General features: G+C 44.2%; 1 protein-coding gene and 1 long non-coding RNA gene across 5 annotated transcripts in view; one reads left to right on the top strand and one right to left on the bottom strand.

The window, feature by feature from the left end:
- Nucleotides 1-19,272, bottom strand: part of LOC127633378 (cGMP-dependent protein kinase 1) — a 280,392-nt gene that overhangs the window by 206,794 nt on the left and 54,326 nt on the right. The gene's annotated exons all lie outside the window — the stretch shown is intronic.
- On the top strand, nt 13,235-14,697 carry LOC127633380 (uncharacterized). 2 transcript variants are annotated; one of them, XR_007969202.1, is made up of 4 exons: nt 13,235-13,672; nt 13,761-13,825; nt 13,892-13,955; nt 14,194-14,697. It is a non-coding gene; the product is annotated as an uncharacterized LOC127633380 (long non-coding RNA). The 2 variants fall into 2 exon arrangements; XR_007969201.1 differs by having other exon boundaries at nt 13,235-13,825.

Raw genomic sequence — 19,272 nt, 5'->3', positions numbered from 1 at the left:
AAACTGCTGATGGCTAACCTGCTGGAGTACCCAGATATAAAGCGGGTCATCCTACACAAGCCACATAAAACATCATCAGTGTTTTCAGGCGCTGACCTACGGGGAATTCAGCCACCCATTTGCTTTCGCCCAGAAGCTCCGTGATGCCTGCTGGATGTGGTTACTAGCAGGGGGCCGTGACACTGGGGGAATCATCAACTTGGTGGTACTGGAACAGTTCGTCGACCGGCTGCCCAAAAGGACCACAGAGTGGGTCCGGTGCCACCACCCGATGTTGCTCGAGGATGCAGTCCACCTGGTGGAGGCCCACTTGATGGCGTATTCAGAAGATGGCCAAGATTTTTCTCTCTCTGTCTCTTCTCCTGCTGTCTCTTCCCCTCCCCTACCTCACCCTGTTCCTGTCCCTGCTCCCTGGATATGGGGGTTTATTTCCCCAAACCCCACTCCATGTGCTCAGGTGTTTCGGGCAACTCTACCCCACCTTCCCTTTCCTTTCCTGCCAGGTTAGAGAATCAGTAGCTGCAGGTGTGGGGGGAAAGTCCAGGCCAGTGTGCTGCCATTGCGGGAATCCGTAGGGTGAAGGAGAGATGTGTGCATGGGGATGTTCACGAATATTCCTTAGTGCCTATTCAGGGGCAAAAATATAGAATAGAGGTGGCGGATAGTCCTTGTCTCACACATGTGCTGATTTTGGGTACGAATTAGCCAGAATTTCAGTAATTATTGGGGAGATTATCTGTGGATGGCTCCTGCACAAAAGTGTCTCGGTGTGTGGTTTGGGATTCAGTGGCTGGGGAGGCAGAGCCGGGGCCGTTTGTGTCAGTTCCAAGTCGGGATGATGTAAGGGAGGGGGAAGTCCCGGCTTCCCCAGCCCTTAGATGTTTCCCAGGTGGGGATTTCACTCTGGAGCAGATGCAAGACGAGACCCTTCGACACGCCTTTGATCAAGTAAAAATTATTGATGTTCAATGCCTCTGGCAAGACATTGCACTCGCATATCCATACTTTTCTACTATAAATGATCTGTTGTATCAAGTGATGCAGGATGCTCAGACAAAAGCAGATACAACCCAGTTGTTGATGTCGAAGAGCCGTTGGGAAATTTTATTCCAGACGGCTCATAATAATTAAATGGTGAGGCGCTTAGGGTGAGAAAAACCACTAAACCATCTAATGGAGAAATGTTCGCTGGTGGTGTAAGACATGCCATGAATATCTGCTGGTGAATCCACTGGCCACCCCAAGAGTGCCTTTGCGCCGCTTCCTTTGATCCAGGTCCACTTTGAAAAATTTGTATGGTCCTCATCGGCCATTAGAGTGGACGGCATGCGGACAACTCTTTGAAATGGTTCTGGTGGACCATGCAACATGATATCTGGAAGCAGTGCCTCTACGCAACATTTCAGCACGTAGTGTCATGGAGGTACTCCAGAATAATCTCCTGAGTGGGGATTCAGAAAAAAATCCTAACTGATCAAGGCACCACTTCCATGTCACATACACTATGTGAACTGTACGAATTATTGGGTATAAAATCTTTCTGACAAGCGTGTACCACCTGCAAATGGATGGCTTGATGGAACAGTTTAATCAATCCATGAAAAACATGATTTGTAAGTTTGTGCACGAATATACTTGGAATTGGGATAAGTAGTTTGAACCCCTGATATTCGCAGTGCAAGAGGTCCCACAAGTCTCCACAGGGTTCTCACCATTTGAATTATTGCATGGGTGTAAGCCTCACTGTGTCTTAGACATTGTGAGAGAAAGTTCAATATGTTCTTGACCTGAGAGCAAAACTCCACACATTGGGCCAGCTTTCACAGGAGAATTTGCTACAGGCTCAAGAACGTCAATACCAGCTTTATAACAGAAGGGCTTGGCTACGGGAATTTACACAGGGATAATCTGACACATGTCAGATTTACCACCTCAACCTCCTAAAACTATGGAGAGAGATGGTCCCAATGACATTGGCAGTAGTGGTGTCCGAAGAGGGAGGAGCTTAAAAGTCACAGATCGAGTCACTCCAGTTCCCTGTGGAGATGTTCTCACCTCTTCCTGGGCATATCTCAATCTCATACAGCACCATATCGAATGACCCCAGGGGTAGTGGTATGCAGTCATCCCTACCATTTACCTGAACAAAAAAAGGTAGTGGAGGAGGAATTGAGGGCTATAATTGACATGGGGGTAATAGAATAATCCCACAGTAATTGGGCCAGTCCGGTAGTCTTAGTCCCTAAAAGTGACAGGTCGGTCCAATATTGTGTGGATTATAGAAAAGTGAACGCTGTGTCTAAATTTAATGCATATCCAATGCCTCACATTGACAAACTGTTCGATCAGTTGGGTGTGGCTTATTTTTATTCAACACTAGATTTAAAAAAGGGATATTGGCAGATTCCCTTGACTCCCATGTCCCAAGAAAAAACTGCCTTTTCCACTCCGTTTGGCCTACACCAATTCGTTACTCTCCCGTTTTGTATGTTTGGGGACCTGGCGATGTTTCAGTGGCTCATGGACAAAGTCCTTTGCCCTCACGCAGCGTATGCCGCTGCCTAGCTGGATTATATCACCATCTATAGCAACGATTGACAGTGGCACATCCAGCATCTGAGGGCTGTCCTGAGGTCACTGAGGTGGGCGGGACTCACAGAAAATCTGAAGAAGTGTGCAATTGGGCAGGTAGAAGTATGGTATCTGGGCTTCCACTTGGGTCATGGACAAGTGTGTCCCCAAATTGATAAGACAGCAGCCATTGCGGCTTGTCCAGGCCCAAGTCCAAAATGGGGGGTTAGACTGGCTGGGGTTGGCTGGCTATTATTGGAGGTTTACACCTAATTATTCAGACGTCACCAGCCCGCTGTCTGATCTCACAAAGAAGCAACTTTTTGACTGTGTGAATTGAAGCTTCTCCGTTGCGCTTTAAGCGAACATGTTTATTTTGGTGAATAAAAGAGTGACAATAAATGTACTAAGACCTTTGAATTATGTTCATTATTGATTATGATAACAAAATTACTTCCTGGTTTAAATGGAACCAGAACCCATGTCCCTTGTTCAATTGATACAAAGATGTCTGATGGGAGAAGGCAGTTGTCAATAATTAAGCAAAATATGTTTAATTTCAGGGTACTGTGGCATGTTGATTTTCCATGTGATCATGTTGGTCTTAATTTAATAAGATAGAATAGAATTTTTCACAGACATAACTCAACAAAACGAAGTTGTATATAACATTCTGCTTGTGAATATCTAGTTTCCCTGTTACTAGGTGTGATGGCATGATGTTGATTTCTGCAAAAATTGTTGTTTCGACTAATCCCTCCATTTGTTTAAAAAAGGGTTACAGTGAGGCACTTAAAATGGCAGTGAATGGGCCAATTTATGGAGGGTTTAAAGGCAGGAGTGTGAAGCTTATAATTTTATAAAAGCACTTTCATTAAATATTTGATTAAAAATTATGTATTTTTTGAGCTGTAAAGATTAAATTTACATTTTTTTATGTCGTTTTACATTTTTGGGTTTGTTGACATTGACATCGTCGTGACAACAAAGTTGTAATATTGGCTATAACTTTACACAGAAAAGGTTAGTAAGTGATTTGATCACACTAAAGTCATATTTAAACTCATATTGTTTATGTCTTGTGGCTATACTTCTGAAACGGTGAGCATTTTAACTTTCAAAAATTGTCCCCATTCACTGCCATTGCAAGTGCCTCATTAAACCCCGATTTTTGCTTTTTTTAAAGAAAAGTATATAAAGGAATACCCCCCGGACATACGGGTATTAAGCGGCGCAAATACGGGAGTTCATTCAGGATTTTTCTGAGGAGCCGGAAATGGTCCGGCCACAACAGGGGCTCGGCTCAGCGACGTGGCAGGGGAGACACAACGTCTCGTTCCCTCCATCGGGGAACGGAGGTTACATACGTAACCTAGACGTTCCCCTTCTGTCGCTCTCTCCACGTTGTGTCAGAGAAGCGACACTAGGGGTCCACTTAAAAAGAGCCATGCACTGAGCCGTGTACGTGATACGCTGATACAGGAGCGAGCAGGTATTCCTACGTGCAGAACGACCAACTGTATCAGGCTGCACGTACCCTTCCCCAATGCCCCATTTAAGCCATCAAGATTCCTTATCGTTACCCTGGAGGGGGGAACAAGGTGACGGCCGCCAACATGGGAACGGGCCAGCCCGGCTGGGCCTCTTTTCTCTCTATGTTTCTCGCATAGAGCAACTACGGCCGGGGCCCTTACATGCATTGAGGGAAGGGGGTCTTAGCCCTTATTAGGGCGGAGAAGACCCTGCGGAGGCCACACCTACCCGGGAGGGGAGGCAAATACATCACATGGCCTATACTTAGGTCTTATGTGGAACAGTAGTGCGGTGGTAGATCCAGCCTCGCAGAGGGGGGAAGCATACAGCATGGCACCCGAGGCAGCTGTAACTGCCTAAGGGAAACACGGAGTCAACTCTCCTGAGGGGACATAACCGTGGTTTTACACACAGGGGAGTCCGAACAGGAGGCCTTACCTGTGGGGCACCTATACCAGTACAGGGTAGCTAGTGGTACCCGCAGTGGTTTGGGTCGACGAGTTCCTCCGCAGAACTGCGACCCACGAGGGCTAGGGAGGAGTCAACCAGTGTCCCAAACCTGGGATCTCCTGGGAAAGAAGGCGCACTGTTTCCCCTGGTTAGGGGAAGGAGCTGGGTGCAAGCGATTCACCCGGTCAGATCGTGGGCGTGCCACCGAGTTCTCACGGGCTCGGTACCTGAGAGAACACGGGACGATACTGACTCAACTTCGGAGATTGTAGAATCTCGCAAAAGTGTTAGGTGTTGCCCAGCCCACTGCTCTACAAATGTCTGCTAGGGCAGTGCCCCTAGCCAGTGCCCACGAGGGCGCTTAACACTCCTGGTGGAGTGGGCTCGGACCCGCAAAGGGGGGCACGGCCTGGGTGTGATAAGCCAGGGAAATGGCGTCAACAACCCAGTGGGCAAGTCTCTGCTTGGAGACAGCATTCCCTTTCTGCTGTCCCCCAAAGCAGACGAAGAGCTGCTCAGAGCGTCTGGTGCTCTGTGTGCGGTCCAGGTAAATACGTAAGGCACGTACTGGACACAGCAGTGAAAGGGCTGGGTCTGCCTCCTCCCGGGGCAGCGCTTGCAGGTTCACCACCTGATCCCTGAAGGGTATGGTAGGAACCTCGGGCACGTAGCCCGGTCGCGGTCTTAGGATCACGAAAGTGTCCGCCGGACCGAACTCCAGGCAAGCGTCGCTAACAGAGAATGCATGCAGGTCCCCGACCCTCTTGATGGAAGCGAGCGCGATCAGCAGGGCGGTCTTGAGAGAGAGGGCCCTGAGTCCAACTGAGTCAAGCGGCTCGAAGGGGGGTCTCCGGAGTCCCATAAGGATGACTGAGAGATCCCAGGAGGGAAACAGGTTAGGCCGGGAGGGAGTCATCCTCCGGGCACCTTTTAGGAACCTGACGAATTAAGTCGTGCTTACCAAGAGACTTGCCGTCTACCGTGTCGTGGTGGGCGCGATAAGCGGCAACATACACCTTGAGGGTGGAGGGGGACAGCCTCCTCTCCAGCCTCTCCTAAAGAAACACGAGCACTGACCTAACTGCGCACTTCTGCGGGTCTTCGGCTTGGGAAGAACACCAGTCCGCGAACAGACGCCACTTCAGGGCGTAAAGATGCCTGGTCGAAGGTGCTCTGGCTTGGTTAATAGTGTCTATGACGGCCGAAGGTAGGCCGGCTAGATCCTCCGCGTCCCATCCAGGGACCAGACGTGGAGATTCCAGAGGTCTGGATGCGGATGCCAGAGCGTGCCCCATCCCTGAGAAAGAAGGTCCTTCCTCAGAAAGAAGGTCCTTCCTCAGGGGAATTCGCCAGGGAGGGGCTGTCATGAGGAGCGTGAGATCCGAAAACCACGTCCGGTTGGGCCAGTAGGGGGCCACCAGAGTGACTTGCTCCTTGTCCTCCCTGACCTTGCATAGCACCTGTGCAAGAAGGCTCACTGGGGGAAAAGCGTACTTGCGCAGCCCCACGGGCCAGCTGTGCGCCAGAGCATCTGTCCCAAGGGGAGCCTCTGTGAGGGCATACCAGAGCGGACAGTGGGAGGTTTCCTGGGAGGCAAACAGGTCTACCTGGACCTTGCCAAACCTGTCCCAAATCAGCTGGACCGATTGGGGGTGGAGCCTCCACTCTCCGCCGGGCAAGTTTTGCCTTGACAGCGCGTCCGCTATCACATTGAGGTTGCCGGGGATGTGAGTGGCGCGCAGTGACTCCAGTCGCTGCTGACTCCAAAGGAGGAGACGACGGGCGAGCTGTGACATGTGGAGGGAGCATACTCCGCCTTGGCGGTTTATGTAGGCCACCACCGTGGTGCTGTCTGTCCTGACTAGAACATGCTTGCCACGAATCAACGGAAGAAATTTCTTCAGGGCAAGAGAAACGGCCAGCAGCTCTAGGCAGTTGATGTGCCAGCACAGCGGGCCTCGGTTCCACCGGCCTGCGGCTGCGTGCCCGTAGCACACGGTGCCCCAACCCAATTTGGAGGTGTCGGTTGTAACCAGAACGCGACGGGACACCTGCTGCAAGGGTACTCCTGCCCGTAGAAAGCAGAGGTCTGTCCAGGGTTTGAAGGTTTGGCGGCAGGCAGAGGTAACTTCCACGCTGTGCGTGCCGTGGCGCCATGCTCGTCTCGGGACTCGAGTCTGGAGCCAATGCTAAAGTGGTCTCATATGCATCAACCCCAGTGGCGCGGCCGCCGCGGAGGATGCCATATGCCCCAGGAGCCGTTGGAAACATTTCAAAGGGACCACGGTGCCTGGTTCGAAAGAAGCGAGGCATTCCAGCACTGACTGAGCACGCTCGTTGGAGAGACGTGCTGTCATTGAGACTGAGTCTAACTCCAAACCGAGAAAAGAGATGCTCTGGACCGGGGGACTCTTTTCCCAGTTGACCTGAAACCCTAAACGGCCGAGGTGCTCGAGCACCTGGTCTCTGTGTGCGCATAGTAATTCCTGCGAGGAGGCCAGAATGAGCCAATCGTCGAGGTAATTGAGTATGCGTATGCCCGCTCCTCGTAGTGGGGCAAGAGCCGCCTCTTGCCCCACTACGACCTTCTGCGACCTTCGTGAAGACGCGAGGGGACAGAGACAGGCCGAAGGGGAGGACTTTGTACTGATACGTCTGGCCGTCGAACGCGAACCGCAGAAAGGGTCGATGTCAAGGGCGAATTGAGATGTAGAAGTACGCGTCCTTCAGGTCCATCGCTGCGAACCAATCTAGATGCCGGCCGCCAGATAGAATTTGTTTCTGGGTGAGCATTTTGAATGGGAGTTTGGACAAGGTCCTCGGGTCTCGGTCTCTGGGTCGGTCATCTCAGGGGCGCCTGGGAGCCTTCTGGGTCCACAAGGGGGGCCGTGAGACGATGGGCGTCCAACTTCTGCGGGGAGCTCGACGCTGGGGCTGAGAGCTGGGCCCACTCACTTAGTTGAGGTGGAGCACCACTTTCTTTCTTCCTTGAAAGCCGCAGGAGGGCGCCCTCGGCGAGCAGACAGGGCATGGCCCCTGGCGGCAGGTTTGCGTCAGGGCATGGCCCCTGGCGGCAGGTTTGTGTCAGGGCAGGATGTGTGAAAATAGCCTTCGTCTGTTTCTTCACCACTGAGGACTGCCTTTTTGGGCGAAGTCGTCACGCGGCATCGCCAAATGGACGGATCTGGGAAACGGGGGCATTTGAGAAAGCGTGCTTTGTCTTCCTCCTGTACTGCCTGTCCATCGTTGCGTTTCTGTACCATGGAGTGTCCATCGCCTGACTGAGTGCAGTTCCTGCAGCATGTCAAAAACAGGACTACCCAAGTGCAGATTTTGGAGTGCCCTGGCCCGGTGGACTTGCAGGAGGGGGCCATGGCGTGCAGGGGGGAGCGGTCTGGGACCGTTCTACCACCGAGGGTAGCGAGAGCGGAGGAGCGAGGAAGCTGGGCTTGCTCAGCTCGTCATGCACATCCCGGAAGGGGCCCGGGGGGTGCGGCTGTGAGCGGCGCACATGCCCGTGGAACCAATTAAGCCCGGGGAAGCATAGCAGACCTTCGTGCGTCAGGCTCAGACCGGGCAGGGACCCAAAGGTGGCGGCCCAGGCGAGTTATCCGCATCCGGTGCCGCTGTTACGCTCTCCGAAGCAGCGGTGATGTCATCATCCAATGCCAGGGAGCTCGAGGGACCGGACGGCAGGCCGTTAAGCCGGCCGCACTAATCCAGAGCTTGAGGGAAGCCGGCAAGCGTGCCGGGGTGGCGGGAGGTTTCGAGGGGATTTACCCAGCGAAAGCGCCCGTTATTCTCCACAGATCGTTCTCCATCGCCCGCGGCGCCTGCCTCAATCCCATAGGAAGGAGGCGAGGCGCGGGGGGCGGCTGAAGTGGCTCTCTCTCACTACAAGAGAAAGCAGGTACCGCAACGCTGCCGCGGTTATGTTCTCGCACTGAAAACATAACCCATTGGAGAGAATGCTCATCCCGAGCTCGGACGTAAACAAGCAAGCGTGCTGGGGAGGCGGGGGGTTTCGAGGGGGTTCACCCGGCGAAAACGGAGCCCGTCATTGTCCCCAGATCGTTTTCATCACCCACGGCGCCTGCCTCAATCCCGTAGGAAGGAGGCGAGGCGCGGGGGGCGGCTGAAGCGTTTTTTTCTCACTACAAGAAAAAGCCTACGACCGCAATGCTGTCATGGTTATGTTCTCGCACTGAGAACCTAGACCATTCATAAAAACGCTGCCTGCATGTGATCGCAACCCAGGAATGCAAGGCAGTTCTTATGGCCGTCAGAGGTGGGGAGAATCAACGCATCCGGAAACTACACAGAGGCGGAAATCCGTCTTTAAAAAGACGCGTCCTGAGAAGGACGTTCAACTCCGCTGTGTTTTTGCTCTTTTAGAGGAAATTACTCTTTTAAATAAAATCACTCTTTTATGAATGAAAGAACTCGTGAGAGATCTTTCTTATCTGCAACTGTCGATGCGCTCAGGGGCAGGAAGTGCAAAGCCGTGCAAACAGGAGAAAGCCGCTGTTGTGCGCCGTAGAATCCAACAGCATGCAGAAGAGGATAGCAGGAACTCGGTGTGTAAAACGCAGCAGTCTGCAAACACGACCATCGGCTCCGAAGAAATTTTCTGAATGAACTCCCGTATTTGCGCCGCTTAAATACCCGTATGTCCGGGGGCGGGACATGCAAATACTGGTTGCCAACTCTCATTGGCCTTTTTTCATAGTTCAGAGGTGAATATCGGCGCTCAAGAGAGACCCCTAGTGTTGCTTCTCTGACACAACGTGGAGAGAGCGACAGAAGGGGAACTTGGAAGTTCCATAGGCACAGATTGTGTATTAACATTCACGGCCCTGCCAGAGTCTAGCACAATGTTTGTTTGTGTGGGTAAACTATGTAATTCACAGAGACAGTGAGGTAATTTCAGACATTCTCGGGGGAATTCACTAAGAATGAACTGCATCCACTGATGTGCGATGCTGTCTCCATTGTTTAAGCTCTTGATTCACTAAAGAAATTATGCAAATCAGGTAATGGCACAAACACAGCAACAAAATTAGTGCTAAACGCAATTGGCACACCACAATTTTTGATCGAGCTGGTTCTGAAGGATGCAGGAGGCCACCATGAAATTACATACTGTACTGGGACTGTACAGTATTTCTCCACCACTGTGATGGAGGCATCTGAATCGAGTCATGTTTGCAGAAAGACATTGACTTTATTTAAATACTCTCAGTGCCTGGATTAAGGGTATTTCATAAATAAGACGCAGGTTTTGGTGCACAAAAGTGATCCAACTGTTTAGCGACTTTCCCCTCTGTCTGACCTGTGGCACCACTGATGGTTTGTGTAGGAGTCCCATTGCAGAGCCTCTTACTTTAAAGTGCCTCTGTCTCTGCATCACATATATTGCATCTCTTTTCTGTAAATGTAGGTCTACACCATATATAGACCACAACTCAATCAAACACACATCCTCACAATGCTTTTAGCACTTGGATTCTGCAGGGAAACAGAATAGGCATGAACTTGTGGATAAGGTGAGTAACCAAAGCCAGGGGTGTAAAGTAACGAATTACAAATACTCACGTTACTGAAATTAACTACTTATTTCCAAGAATTGTACTTTTTTAAGTAAGTTTAAAAATGGTATACTTTTACTTGACTACATTTTCTGTGCTGTAACTACTTTTACTGTGCTATTTTCTCACTATCTTTGTACACTACTTCCCTGTCCTGACTTAATTCTTATCTAGCAACATGATTGGCTTGGGAGAGTCTCAAGACTCCCGTCAAATCAAATCACACGTAAAAAACTTGAATGGCAGCTGCAGATTTGGTGCCATATGTTAGTACAGTTTATAGCTGAACATCTCGGCCGCACCTGGAAGGGCTTTTCGCAGTGAAAAAGGCCAATTGATTGAATGTGTCATGCGAGTTTAACCAAATATCAGCATTAATCCTGCCTCTAATTTGAAGAAACATATCGTTTCATAAATTTCATATTTCTGATTACTAGATTCTGTGTATCTATAATATAGCCTGTAATTTAACTATCTATCACTGAGATTATTGGGCTGCTGTGAGAGATTAATACAATGTTATCAATACAGCTGGGCAATAAAATGATCTATATGTTTATCGGAAAAAGAGAGATGTCCTCGATCAATACTAGTTATCAAAGTAGTTTTCTATATTTAGCCTATGTTCTACATCTAGAACAGGGGTGTTCATTACATACTGTAGATTGCAATAGCAAGAGCACCACTGGTTGGTTGGTCTAGATGAAATATAAAATACATTTATTTCCTGACATCTGTCGCTGCGTGCTGTTTGATTGCAATAATAACCAACTGCAGAACCACAGAACCATACGTCATAGCAGTGTGAGGACGACAGCACCAGCCTAACCGTCTGATGCCAGAAGTGGGCTGGGTAGCAGTCTAATGCCGGAAGTGGGCGGGGTAGCAGTCTGATGCCGGAAGTGGACGGAGTTCATGTTTAACTATGGCGGAGCACACGGTAGAACAAGGAAAAGAAGAAGAGAAGAAGGTAAAAAGAAGTTATATCTTTGATGGATGCAACATACTTAACGTTATACGCTTATGCAAAACGGCTCTAAGTATTTTGTAAGTTAATATTCAACAATACTATTGATCTGTCATTGACACCATTATGTGAGAACTGAACTGGACGATAACATCACTGTTTCCTCTAGAATGGCTATATAGATTAATTAACAGAATTAATAACTTTTTTACAACAGAAATTAATCAACACTGAACTTACTTAAGCTGGATTATGACACTATTTTGTTCTAGATCTACAGAGACAAACTTTGTTGCATAGTTATCCTATTATCCCTGTAAAGCTGCTTTGAAACAATCTGTATTGTAAAAAGTGCTATATAATAAATGTGACTAAGTGAGAATTGTGACGAAGGCACTTGATCACGTATTGTTATTTTACAGTTAGATTGTATCACTTTGTTAGGTTACATATTCATGGTTTGTGATTTAATTTGTTGTTGGCGTTGTACTTTACGGCATTTGTTAAATTTTCTGACCATGAGAATTGCATTAATTGTATTTTATTTCACCTATAGAACCACATAACGATTCAGAGAGGTTCAGCGCTACCACCTTTGGAGCAATACACAACATCCTACAGAAATTTTCACTGCCCTTTTTGTGATAGCAGTATATTTAAACCGACAAGACGGGACAAATTGAATTATCACATTAAAATCCACTTTAAAAAGGCTGTTGTTCATGGAGGTATGAACATCTGGAGTTATTTTTTAATGTACAGTGGCAATAGATATTATTTTACATTTATGCATTTGGCAGACGCTTTAATCCAAAGCGATTTACATTGCATTTCAATGTACACATATTTAATTAGATGGTTTTCTGCATGATTTAGCCATAAAATATTTATTTATCTTCATTAACGTCTAAAGGTTACACAAACAATGCACACTGAAACTTAAGCTAACAAAACACAAACAATTATATATTTGTGTATTTTGTTATAATGATATTTCATATCTATGAATGCATCCCCTTAAACATTTAAACACACAACAGCGATAAGTTTGAGTAGGGTTGGTGTTACACTCTGAAGCACAGGAACTGAGTGTTTCCTTTTTTTCCCGTCATATTTCAGATTTCACATTTCACAGATGTGGATTGGGCTGCAGACAATCTCTTCATTTCCACTGTCTCTACTGTACAGCCTCAATTCTCAGGAGAGATGTTTTTCATAATAATTTAGATGTATGTAAAGGGAAGCTGCTGTCCACTACCACTAGTGCAACATTTACTCTCCCAGGGGTCGCGACCATGCCACCGACTACTGGGACCCCATCAGCTACCAGCACTCTATATAACATGCCACCGACTACTGGGACCCCATCAGCTACCAGCACTCTATATAACATGTCACCGACTACTGGGACCCCATCAGCTACCAGCACTCTATATAACATGCCACCGACTACTGGGACCCCATCAGCTACCAGCACTCTATATAACATGCCACCGACTACTGGGACCCCATCAGCTACCAGCACTCTATATAACATGCCACCAACTACTGGGACCCCATCAACTACCAGCAATCTATATAACATGCCACCGACTACTGGGACCCCATCAGCTACCAGCACTCTATATAACATGCCACCGACTACTGGGACCCCATCAGCTACCAGCACTCTATATAACATGCCACCAACTACTGGGACCCCATCAACTACCAGCAATCTATATAACATGCCACCGACTACTGGGACCCCATCAGCTACCAGCACTCTATATAACATGCCACCGACTACTGGGACACCATCAGCTACCAGAACAGCATTTAACGTGCCAGGCAGGGTTCGTGCACGGCCTGTTATTAAACAGAAATGCCCAATGTGCAGTACCCTCATGAATAAAAAAACATATTGACCGTAAACACACAAATCAACCAATTCAGGACATTAATGCCAGATTCCACCTTGCAAGCCAGTGTGTGGACAAATCTAATGGCATATTCACAGTGCTTAAAGTTGCAAGGCGTCAGAGTAGTCCTCTTCATGTCCAATACAAAACATGGGGAGAACAACAAAAAGTCTGCTGCGAATCAAACGAATGTCAGGTAAACATGGAAGTAGCACAGAGGAGTGGTCTGTTATCCTATCAGTGTATGCATGTCAGATCTGTAAGTTTCTGCACATCCTCAGCTGAAGCAGTCTCTCTAAAGTAAGATGTTTTAACAGAAATGGTGAGAGCAAAGTGGTTTGGTGACGAGAAGAAAAACATATGCCTTGCTCGTCAGCAGCTTGCCGTTTCTAGCAGTGTACCACTGTCTGTAGAAACCTCAATTGGCAGCCCTCAAACAAAAAAGTTAATCTCTGTTTTTGAGCCAAATGTGTCCTATTATAGCTGGTTGGGGCGTGTCATTGTTGTTTACAACACCAAATTAAACACATGGCACTGCCCCTGTTCCAAAGTGCGCCGTTCGTGTCCGCATAAGTACATTGCGAAATGGCATCTATTTCAAACAGACCGTAAGCTTTTCCGTACTGTCTTCAGCAGAGAAGAATCCACACCCCAAAAGGCCTGTAAGTCTTTGTTAAAAATATATATTTTAACGAAATAATATAATCTATTAAATTGATCTATTAACAATTTTTTCCCCCCTTATGCAAGTCTGATTTCCCTCTTATTCGAAAATGGTGGTGCCTTATTCTGATGGAGAACTTTGCCATTGAAAGGTAACTCTCTCGCTCTCTGAAGTTTTTCTCTGTCTATAAATTAACTTACAAATTAATTTGTCACAGGAAACATGCTGCCGTTGATGTGCAGGTGCCACCTAAAGCACAAGAAACTGAAATCGGTGACAAGGTATGTTTTTATTTTCTCAAACGGGCACATGAAAGAGCATAATTTCAAAACAATAATTTACATGCATCCTGATTAAAACACAATTTATTGTTGAGGACACTTCCAATCTCCCCAGGGACAACAGATGGAAATTAGCTAGCAGCTATATGTGGTGCAAACCATCTTTTCTCTTGTGAGAATAATTTATTTTAAATGAATTAAATATTTCATTCCTTTTTTGTACTCTTCTCTCATGAAGGAACCACAGATAGTAAAAGACCTCAGGACCGCAGTTGCATGAGGTTTTGTGGAAGAGCCGTGGTATATTAACCTAAATAAGGAAGACCAGGAAAAGGCCCTTCTTAAACTTGATCAGGCAGAAAAGAAAGATGATCTGGAACTGGCCAAAGAGCATTTCATGTTTCAGTTCCAGTTTAAGGAAGACATGGAACTTTTTCTTAGCAAGTGTCATGATGAAAGGCTCCTCAGGATTAACTGCATTTGTATGGAGATTTGATTTATTTTAATTATTTTTCTCTTGGGAATTATTGTTAAATGTGTGCCTGCATAACTTTTGTAAGATTTATATTCTTTGGTTTGATTTAGTTTTATATAATTTATTTATTATTTAGTTAAATTTTGTATTTTTATTTAATTACTATTATTTATTTGGAGCAGGTACAGCTAGTGTGTGATTCTTTTGATATTTCAAAAGATGATTTGAGGAAAAAAACTAATTTTATTTAAATTAATCATTTTTGTTTTTTCAGTCCATCATATAATTGTTGTGTTCTATGAAACAAATTGCTGGTTGAGTATTAAAAATTATTTTCAATTAAATCAAATGTTCAAATGCTCAAGCTTTGTTTTCATTGTATTTTTTTGTTTTAAGCTTTGTTAAATTTATATTGTTAATCATTTGACTCAACAAAACAAATGGATAAAGTATAATTTTAACATTTAAAAAACTATTAACATTTGTTAATATTAGTATATTGTCTTTTGTTGGACAAAACATAATTCTTATCTTTTATACTATTTGAGAATTGATATATATATATATATATATATATATATATATATATATATATATATATATATATACGATATATATATTCAATTAAATCGTTTAAAAAGTATTTATAATAACGTTGTTTTAAACTTTAAAACGTTCCAAATCGCGGAAGTAGCGCAATGCCTTGCCGCGCCCACTTCCGGCATCAGACGGTTAGGCTGGCGCAAGTTAGACCTATCTCTTTGATTGACAGGCGGCTAATGTTTAAGCACTGAATGCGGTTATGTGCCAAAATGACCAAATGCACTTTATAATTCCGCCAATGACCTTCTTGATGAGGATTTCATGTAAACGCAGTCGTTTGTGTCTAAAGTGAATTTAAACAGTAGGACAAAAAGCGTATTTGCATCAAAATGTAGGACTTGAAGTGTACATGTAACCGAATTGAGCACTGTGTATTAGGCTATGACATATAAAGGCTATTAATCAAACAACATTAACACAGAAACGAGAAAACCACTCACTACTTCTGGCTGAATACCTTTAGTAGCTTTAAAAGTATTAATGTAATAGAATAAAACAGTGACATTTTTAATAATTATATTTGTTTTTAATATTGTTCGTCTTTTAATAATACTGATGTAGAGACATGTGTTCATTGGTATAATACATTACCAGGAAAGTAGAATTGATCAAATAATTAATAATTATTAATTATGATTAGCCTTTAAAAAGATAGAAAAGTATTAATATTTGCAGAACAATATTTTAGCAGAACATTCCACCTGTCACAAACTTCAGAAAATGGTGCATCATGCATTAGAATGAGAACATAACTATTCCTGGGCTTAAAAGATACAATAACTAAATCATTGTGGAACATCGTATCTCAAAAGGAGGACTGTGGCCGCCCATGTGCTTCTTAAAAAATAATTCACCCAAAAATGAAAATTCTCTCATCATTTACTCACCCTCATGCCATCTGTCTATGACTTTCTTTCTTCAGAAATCAAATTAAGATTTGTGTAATATTTCAGCTCTGTAGCTTCATTCAATGTAAGTGAAGGAGTGACAAAATGTAGATGCTCCAAAAAACACATAAAAGCAGCATAAAAGTAATACCACATCTATCATATAGCTTCTGAAGGCATGGATTAAACCACTGAAGGCACATGGATTATAATATTTTTATGCTGATTTATGTGATTTTGTGTTTTAATTTGTGTTCTGCAAAAGAAAGAAAGTCATACACATTCAGTATGGCATGAGGGTGAGTACAAGATGAGAGAATTTCCATTTTTGGGTGAATTATTCCTTTTTAAGCGTGATGTAGCCCCTGTACCAAACAACTTGAAATGTTCTACCTCGCTATTGCTCTACCTCCTCTATTGATGCGAACATGACGTGCCAAGTGATACTGCTTATTTAGCATTTTTTTGCATGTTTTATGCACAACAATAACGCTCTCGGCATTAAGGGAAATTTAGACCCTACACATAAACTGATTTTAATGTAATTGTTTCATACATTACAATATAAAATGTTGATCAGTGTATTTTGTTATCATGTCTCCCTTTTATTTTTTGGAATCAGATTCATGTAGTGTTTATCATAGATAAGTGATGTGACACAGTGTTCATTATAATGGAGCATAGGTTTTGCAACTCAGTACTCAATACTCACTACTCATGAGTACTTTTAAATGAGCTACTCTTTTACTCTTGCTTGAGTAGTTTTTAGAACAGCTACTTTTACTCTACTCACACTACATTTTTTGGGAAGTAACAGTACTTTTACTTGAGAATGATTTTTCAGTACTCTTTCTTCCCCTGCCAAAAGCCATGTTCATAAAAAAAAGGATTTGCATCTAGGTCAGGACACAGGTCTTTTCAGCGTGGAAGGGCAATTATCAAGATAAAAGATGCGGCTAAGTTGGAGACACCATCCTATTCAAAAACCCTCTGGTCTAACAAAAAGTTCTGATTAAACCAAAACATGAAAATTATGTTATTGATTACTAACCCTCACATTCGTAGCAGATGCTGACTGTACATTATCGCAGTTATTACAAGGCTACTAACCAAATACACAAATAAATGGCCATGAAACATTGATTAACGCTGAAATTGTGTAATTATGTGAGAAAAAAGAAATTGCTGAACATCCTGAAATGAGCTGAAATCAACCTTTGCATCGGAGTTCTGACGGTGTTTATTTTGTAAAAAATGAATGTCTGATACCTCAATATTCAGCTTATTACAAGACTACTTGACAAATAAATAAATAAATAAATACACATCAAAAATTGATTTGAGTTTAAATCATTTTATTAGCTGACTTGTAGAGATCACACAGTGAACCAAGGAGCAGGCGAGACGGCTCGCAGAACCCAGATGAGAGGTTTGATCCGTCTAAATCCCCAGATGACTGCTGGATGGCGCCATTGACCAGTCAAAATTGAGTATTCCAGAGAGCCATGTGATAATCTTTCACAATCTGCAACTTGTTCTTTAATGGTATTTTTGGTCTGTCACTGTCATTGTCAAAGCTGCGTCAGGATTCTTCTTTTGTGGATGTCATACAGGTTTAGAAAGACATGATGCTGAGTAAATGATGGCAGAGAGAAATATTTATTTAAAGTAATTTCTGATATCAACCTTGGCATACATTTTTTATAATTTTTTTTCATGCCTAGGGTCTTTACTAACCCGGTATACACTGATGAGCCAAAATATTATGACCACTGACAGGTGAAGCAATAATGTTGATCATCTCCTAACATGGCCACATGACAAGGTCTGGGTAGATTATGGTAAGGAAAAATCAGTTCTTGTAGTCCTCGTGTTGAATGCAGGAGAAATAGGCAGGAGTAAATACCTGAGCGACTTTGACAAGTTGGCTTTTGTGTTTGCCAGATAGTTGCATCTTATAAAATTTCCCCTCCCTTTACAGTAAATTATAATATTTACTAGCAACAAGCTCGGATAGAAACATACAAAATAGAAAACTGAGACTGAAACCGTTTTACTGTAGTACATAAATCCAAAAGTGTAACTCTGGATCAATGTGACTCAAACTTATGGAGCAGGTCATATATGTGCCAGGTCACTAAAAAACCAATGTATGTATGTATGGTGAAACATCTGTGCATGTAAGGGTTAATGACTTGTGTAATTACAATCAGACATAGCATTTTTTCCCCTCAATGAAACTATTATAAAGCAATTATTGTTATTTATTGTTAAGATCTATTACTGACCTACACATTGTCCTCTCTGAATCTGTGCATTCCTTGTTTGTAAACTAAATATTTAGACTCCCTCTTCAGGAGTCCCCCACAGCTCTGTACTCGGCCAGCTGTTCTCTATCTACAGATAACATCTGCTAGATGCCTTCATTAAAACACATGCATTTCCTTCCACAGTCATGCCCAACTCAACATTTTATATCTTGCTCTCGTTCTCAGCCTTTATTTAATTAGAGTAGATTAATTTAACTGAATGTGAATATGAACACAGGGGAAATTCTTTGCAAAACTGAGCCTCTCTTTTTCCTGACCAAGACCTCCCTTACAGTTTATCCACCTTGGTTGAATGTCACACGAGCATCAATTCAGAGTGCATAGATTTTTACCTATAAACATAGAAAGAAAATGTTCTCTGGAAAGACCCTAAATTATTCAGAAGAATTTTCCATTTTCCACAGTTACCTTTTCAGTTACCAAATATATACAGGCATCAAAATTACATCCTGTAAAGCCTGAAAAATGGTCACCATATTTTTTTAAGTAAAATTCAGTTTTATATTTTGTTTTTGTACCCTAAGAATTCAGAAGACTTTAAATATACAACAGAAATTGTAAATACACCTTTAATGGCACTTTTTTTCACTTTCAAACTCACTCAATTATTTACATTTTGTGTTCCACAGAAGAAAATAAAGAATTCCACATACTTTTGTAATGTAATGAGGGTGATTAAATGATTAAAGCATTTACATTTTTGGATGCATTTCTTCTTTTAGAAGCTATATCTTGCTAACAACCTTGCTAACAATCTGCTGTATCTTGCTGACAACCCCCTGCCAATTGTATGGCTATGACCTGTAGATCTAACCGATATATTGGCTCATTATCTCCAGCAGGGAACACACAAATGAGACTGTTGGCTGCAGCTCCAGGTGGACTCTGTGGCTTGGTTCTGGTCCAGCAGTGATCTGTAGCTGTGGGTGATGCCAGGTGTAGAGCTGACATCCACCGACGGGGTTTACGCTCCTCTTGGCTGCTCTACAGCTGATCCCAGCCCTTCAAACAGCCAGCAGCCC

Source organism: Xyrauchen texanus, chromosome 40, assembly GCF_025860055.1.
Source record: "Xyrauchen texanus isolate HMW12.3.18 chromosome 40, RBS_HiC_50CHRs, whole genome shotgun sequence".
In the NCBI taxonomy this organism is placed as follows: domain Eukaryota; kingdom Metazoa; phylum Chordata; class Actinopteri; order Cypriniformes; family Catostomidae; genus Xyrauchen; species Xyrauchen texanus.
Note: the sequence above shows the minus strand (reverse complement) of the source record. Positions and strands in the feature narration are given on the sequence as shown.